Consider the following 6,912-nt stretch of genomic DNA (forward strand, 5'->3'; position numbering starts at 1 on the left):
GGGGGCAGTGATCTGTTCATCTATTCACTCACTCTCTGCCCCGGGGTATCAGGGCTGAGATAAAACAACAAGAGATTTCTCTCCAGGAGGTGAGTTTCCTGTCACACAGACATGTTCCGGTTCAGACACATCTATCTCCATTATATTCTTCTGGGATTCTGACCCACCCCCCAAAGGATACTGTGCTACGTGGTCTTTGTAGGCCTAAGTCAAGGTTCATGGAAACAGTGGCGCTACGAGAATGTTTGTTTGAAAAGATTCTAAGAAATCCACATTTTCTTATCAGTTCTTTGAAACAGAGAGTTGAATTCAAATTGAAACCGAGACTTTGGTTCGTTTCCAAACGACGACCATAACCACGATTTCGAGGTTAAATGTAAATGTTTGCTACAAGTTCAACCTAGAGACAATTATATAGGCTAGGTTAATAACTCTCATAACCCTAAAACTCGTATAACCCTAGAAGGCCAGCATCCCGGAGTCGCCTCTTCACTGTTGACATTGAGACTGGTGTTTTGTGGGTGCTATTTAATGAAACTGCCAGTTGAGGACTTGTGAGGCGTCTGTTTCTCAAACTAGACACTCTAACGTACTTGTCCTCGTGCTTAGTTGTGCACCGGGGCCTCCCACTTCTCTTCTAGTCTGGTTAGTGCCAGTTTGCGCTGTTCTGTGAAGGGAGTAGTACACAGCATTGTACGAAATCTTCAGTTTCTTGGCAATATATTGCCTGGAATAGCCTTAATTTCTCAGAACAAGAATAACTGATGAGTTTCAGAAGAAAGGCCTTTGTTTCTGGACATTTTGAGCCTGAAATCGAACCCACAAATGCTGATGCTACAGATACTCAACTAGTCCAAAAAGGCCAGTTTTATTGCTTTTTTAATTAGAACAACAGTTTTCAGCTGTCCTAAAATAATTGCAAAAGCGTTTTCTAATGATCAATTAGCCTTTTAAAATGATAAACTTGGATTAGCTAACACAACCTGCCATTGGTACAAAGGAGTGATGGTTGCTGATAATGGGCCTCTGTACACTTGAAGTCGAAAGTTTACATACACCTTAGCCAAATACATTTCAATTCAGTTTTTCGGAATTCCATAGTAAAAATGCCCTGTCTTAGGTCAGTTAGGATCACCACTTTATTTTAAGAATGTGAAATGTCAGAATAATAGTAGAGAGAACGATTTATTTCAGCTTTCATGTCTTTCATCAGAAGTTTACATACACTCAATTAGTATTTGGTAGCATTTCCTTTAAATTGTTTAACTTGGGTCAAACGTTTTTGTAGCCTTCCGCAAGCTTCCCATAATAAGTTGTGTGAATTTTGGCCCATTCCTCCTGACAGAGCTTAACTAAGTCAGGTTCTGTAAGTCAGGTATTAACTAAGTCAGGTTTGTAGGCCTCCTTGCTCACACGCGCTTTTTCAGTTCTGCCCACAAATATTCTATAGGATTGAGGTCAGGGCTTTGTGATGGCCACTACAATACCTTGACTTTGTTGTCCTTAAGCCATTTTTTGCCACAGCTTTGGAAGTATGCTTGGGGTCATTATCCATTTGGAAGACCCATTTGCGACCAAGCTTTAACTAATGTCTTGAGATGTTGCTTCAATACATCCACATAATTTTTATTTCTCATGATGCCATCTATTTTGTGAAGTGCACCAGTCCCTCCTGCAGCAAAGCACCTCCCCAACATGATGCTGCCACCCCTGTTCTTCACGGTTGGGATGGTGTTCTTCGGCTTGCAAGCATCCCCCTTTTTCCTCCAAACATAATGATGTTCATTATGGCCAAACAGTTCTGTTTTTGTTTCATCAGACCAGAGGACATTTCTCCAAAAAGTACAATCTTTGTTCCCATGTGCAGTTGCAAACCGTAGTCTGACTATTTTATGGCGATAATGGAGCAGTGGCTTCTTCCTTGCTGAGCGGCCTTTCAGGTTATGTCGATATAGGACACGTTATACTGTGGATGTAGATACTTTTATACCTGTTTCCTCCAGCATCTTCACAAGGTCCTTTGCTGTTGTTCTGGGATTGATTTTCACTTTTCACACCAAAGTACGTTCATCTCTAGGAGACAGAATGCGTCTCCTTCCTGAGCGGTATGACGGCTGTGTGGTCCCATGGTGTTTATACTTGCGTACTATTGTTTGTACAGATGAACGTGGTACCTTCAGGCGTTTGAAAATTGCTCCCGAGGATGAACCAGACTTGGCTGATTTCTTTTGATGTTCCTACGATGTCAAGCAAAGAGGCACTGAGTTTGAAGGTAGGCCTTGAAATACATCCACAGGTACACCTTCAATTGACTCAAATTATGTCAATTAGCCTGTCAGAAGCTTCTAAAGCCATGATATCATTTACTGGAATTTACCAAACTGTTAAAAGGCACAGTCAACTTAGTGTATGTAAACTTCTGACCCACTGGAATTGTGATACAGTGAATTATAAGTGAAATAATATGTCTGTAAACAATTGTTGGAAAAATGACTTGTGTCGTGCACAAAGTAGATGTCCTAACCGATTTGCCAAAACTATAGTTTGTTAACAAGAAATGTGTGGAGCGGTTGAAAAACGAGTTTTAATGACTCCAACCTAAGTGTATGTAAACTTCCGACTTCAACTGTATGTAGATATTCCATTAAAAAATTGTCTGTTTCCAGCTCCAATAGTCATTTACAACATTAACAATGTCTGCACTGTATTTCTGATCAATTTGATGTTATTTTAATGGACCAAAAAATGTGCTTTTCTTTCAAAAACAAGGACATTTCTAAGTGACCCCAAACTTTTGAACAGTAGGGTACATGTACAATGCGAGGTGGAGAGAGACATATTTTATATTTATGTACTTTATATAGCACGCGCTCCAGCAGGTATATCTCTTTTTTATTTTTTTATTTATCTCTTTACCACTTTTTTCTCCCCAATTTCGTGGTATCCAATTGGTAGTAGTTACAGTCTTGTCTCATGGTTGCAACTCCGGTATGGACTCGGAAGAGGCGAAGGTGGAGAGCCATGCGTCCCCTGAAACACAACCCAATCTAGCCGCACTGCTTCTTGTCACAACGCACATCCAACCCGGAAGCCAGCCGCACCAATGTGTCGGAGGAACACCGTACACCTGGCGACCTGGTCAGCGTGCACTGCGCCCGGCCCGCCACAGGAGTCGCTAGTGCACGATGAGACAAGGAAATCCCTGCCGGCCAAACCCTCCCTAACTCGGACGACGCTGGGCCAATTGTGCGTCGCCCCATTGACCTCCCGGTTGCGGCCGGCTGCGACAGAGCCTGGGCTCGAACCCAGAGTCTCTGGTGGCACTGCCTTAGACCACTGTGCCACCCAGGAGGCCCCCAGCAGGTATATCTCACTGGTCACCCCCAAAGCCAAATCCTCTTTTGGTCGCCTTTCCTTCCAGTTCTCTGCTGCCAATGACTGGAACAAACTGCAAAAATCACTAAAGCTGAAGACTCATATCTCCCTCACTAGCTTTAAGCACCAGCTGTCAGATCAGCTCACAGATCACTGCACCTGTACATAGCTCATCTGTAAATAGCCCATCTACCTACCTACCTCATCCCCATACTGTATTTATTCATTTATTTTGCTCCTTTGCACCCCAGTATCTCTACTTGCACATTCATCTTCTGCACATCTACCATTCCAGTGTTTAATTGCTATATTGTAATTACTTCGCCACCATTACTTCGCCAGCCTACCTGGTTAAATAAAGGTGAAATAAGAAAATAAAATATATAAATATTTGAAGCTGCAGGGTTAATCTTGGCTGCTTAACAGCCATACTTTATATCTGAAGTTAAGCAGGGTTAATCTTGGCTGCTTAACAGCCATACTCTATATATCTGAAGTTAAGCAGGTTAGTCATGGTTGATAACAGCCATACTTTATATCTGAAGTTAAGCAGGGTTAATCTTGGCTGCTTAACAGCCATACTTTATATCTGAAGTTAAGCAGGGTTAATCTTGGCTGCTTAACAGCCATACTTTATATCTGAAGTTAAGCAGGGTTAATCTTGGCTGCTTAACAGCCATACTTTATATCTGAAGTTAAGCAGGGTTAATCTTGGCTGCTTAACAGCCATACTTTATATCTGAAGTTAAGCAGGGTTAATCTTGGCTGCTTAACAGCCATACTTTATATCTGAAGTTAAGCAGGGTTAATCTTGGCTGCTTAACAGCCATACTTTATATCTGAAGTTAAGCAGGGTTAATCTTGGCTGCTTAACAGCCATACTTTATATCTGAAGTTAAGCAGGGTTAATCTTGGCTGCTTAACAGCCATACTTTATATCTGAAGTTAAGCAGGGTTAGTCATGGTTGGTAACAGCCATACTTTATATCTGAAGTTAAGCAGGTTAGTCATGGTTGATAACAGCCATACTTTATATCTGAAGTTAAGCAGGGTTAGTCATGGCTGCTTAACAGCCATACTTTATATCTGAAGTTAAGCAGGGTTAATCTTGGCTGCTTAACAGCCATACTTTATATCTGAAGTTAAGCAGGGTTAGTCATGGTTGGTAACAGCCATACTTTATATCTGAAGTTAAGCAGGGTTAGTCATGGTTGGTAACAGCCATACTTTATATCTGAAGTTAAGCAGGGTTAATCTTGGCTGCTTAACAGCCATACTTTATATCTGAAATTAAGCAGGGTTAGTCATGGTTGGTAACAGCCATACTTTATATCTGAAGTTAAGCAGGGTTAATCTTGGCTGCTTAACAGCCATACTTTATATCTGAAGTTAAGCAGGTTAGTCATGGTTGATAACAGCCATACTTTATATCTGAAGTTAAGCAGGTTAGTCATGGTTGGTAACAGCCATACTTTATATCTGAAGTTAAGCAGGGTTAATCTTGGCTGCTTAACAGCCATACTTTATATCTGAAGTTAAGCAGGGTTAATCTTGGCTGCTTAACAGCCATACTTTATATCTGAAGTTAAGCAGGGTTAATCTTGGCTGCTTAACAGCCATACTTTATATCTGAAGTTAAGCAGGTTAGTCATGGTTGATAACAGCCATACTTTATATCTGAAGTTAAGCAGGGTTAATCTTGGCTGCTTAACAGCCATACTTTATATCTGAAGTTAAGCAGGGTTAATCTTGGCTGCTTAACAGCCATACTTTATATCTGAAGTTAAGCAGGGTTAATCTTGGCTGCTTAACAGCCATACTTTATATCTGAAGTTAAGCAGGGTTAGTCATGGTTGGTAACAGCCATACTTTATATCTGAAGTTAAGCAGGTTAGTCATGGTTGATAACAGCCATACTTTATATCTGAAGTTAAGCAGGGTTAATCTTGGCTGCTTAACAGCCATACTTTATATCTGAAGTTAAGCAGGGTTAATCTTGGCTGCTTAACAGCCATACTTTATATCTGAAATTAAGCAGGGTTAGTCATGGTTGGTAACAGCCATACTTTATATCTGAAGTTAAGCAGGGTTAATCTTGGCTGCTTAACAGCCATACTTTATATCTGAAGTTAAGCAGGTTAGTCATGGTTGATAACAGCCATACTTTATATCTGAAGTTAAGCAGGTTAGTCATGGTTGGTAACAGCCATACTTTATATCTGAAGTTAAGCAGGGTTAATCTTGGCTGCTTAACAGCCATACTTTATATCTGAAGTTAAGCAGGGTTAATCTTGGCTGCTTAACAGCCATACTTTATATCTGAAGTTAAGCAGGGTTAATCTTGGCTGCTTAACAGCCATACTTTATATCTGAAGTTAAGCAGGTTAGTCATGGTTGATAACAGCCATACTTTATATCTGAAGTTAAGCAGGGTTAATCTTGGCTGCTTAACAGCCATACTTTATATCTGAAGTTAAGCAGGGTTAGTCATGGTTGATAACAGCCATACTTTATATCTGAAGTTAAGCAGGGTTAATCTTGGCTGCTTAACAGCCATACTTTATATCTGAAGTTAAGCAGGGTTAATCTTGGCTGCTTAACAGCCATACTTTATATCTGAAGTTAAGCAGGGTTAATCTTGGCTGCTTAACAGCCATACTTTATATCTGAAGTTAAGCAGGGTTAGTCATGGTTGGTAACAGCCATACTTTATATCTGAAGTTAAGCAGGGTTAATCTTGGCTGCTTAACAGCCATACTTTATATCTGAAGTTAAGCAGGGTTAGTCATGGTTGGTAACAGCCATACTTTATATCTGAAGTTAAGCAGGGTTAATCTTGGCTGCTTAACAGCCATACTTTATATCTGAAGTTAAGCAGGGTTAGTCATGGTTGGTAACAGCCATACTTTATATCTGAAGTTAAGCAGGGTTAATCTTGGCTGCTTAACAGCCATACTTTATATCTGAAGTTAAGCAGGGTTAATCTTGGCTGCTTAACAGCCATACTTTATATCTGAAGTTAAGCAGGGTTAATCTTGGCTGCTTAACAGCCATACTTTATATCTGAAGTTAAGCAGGGTTAGTCATGGTTGGTAACAGCCATACTTTATATCTGAAGTTAAGCAGGGTTAATCTTGGCTGCTTAACAGCCATACTTTATATCTGAAGTTAAGCAGGGTTAGTCATGGTTGGTAACAGCCATACTTTATATCTGAAGTTAAGCAGGGTTAATCTTGGCTGCTTAACAGCCATACTTTATATCTGAAGTTAAGCAGGGTTAATCTTGGCTGCTTAACAGCCATACTTTATATCTGAAGTTAAGCAGGGTTAATCTTGGCTGCTTAACAGCCATACTTTATATCTGAAGTTAAGCAGGGTTAGTCATGGTTGGTAACAGCCATACTTTATATCTGAAGCTAAGCAGGGTTAATCTTGGCTGCTTAACAGCCATACTTTATATCTGAAGTTAAGCAGGGTTAGTCATGGTTGATAACAGCCATACTTTATATCTGAAGTTAAGCAGGGTTAATCTTGGCT

The sequence above is a fragment of the Oncorhynchus mykiss genome, chromosome 8, assembly GCF_057628025.1.
Source record: "Oncorhynchus mykiss isolate SJ-2025 chromosome 8, ASM5762802v1, whole genome shotgun sequence".
Lineage (NCBI taxonomy): Eukaryota > Metazoa > Chordata > Actinopteri > Salmoniformes > Salmonidae > Oncorhynchus > Oncorhynchus mykiss.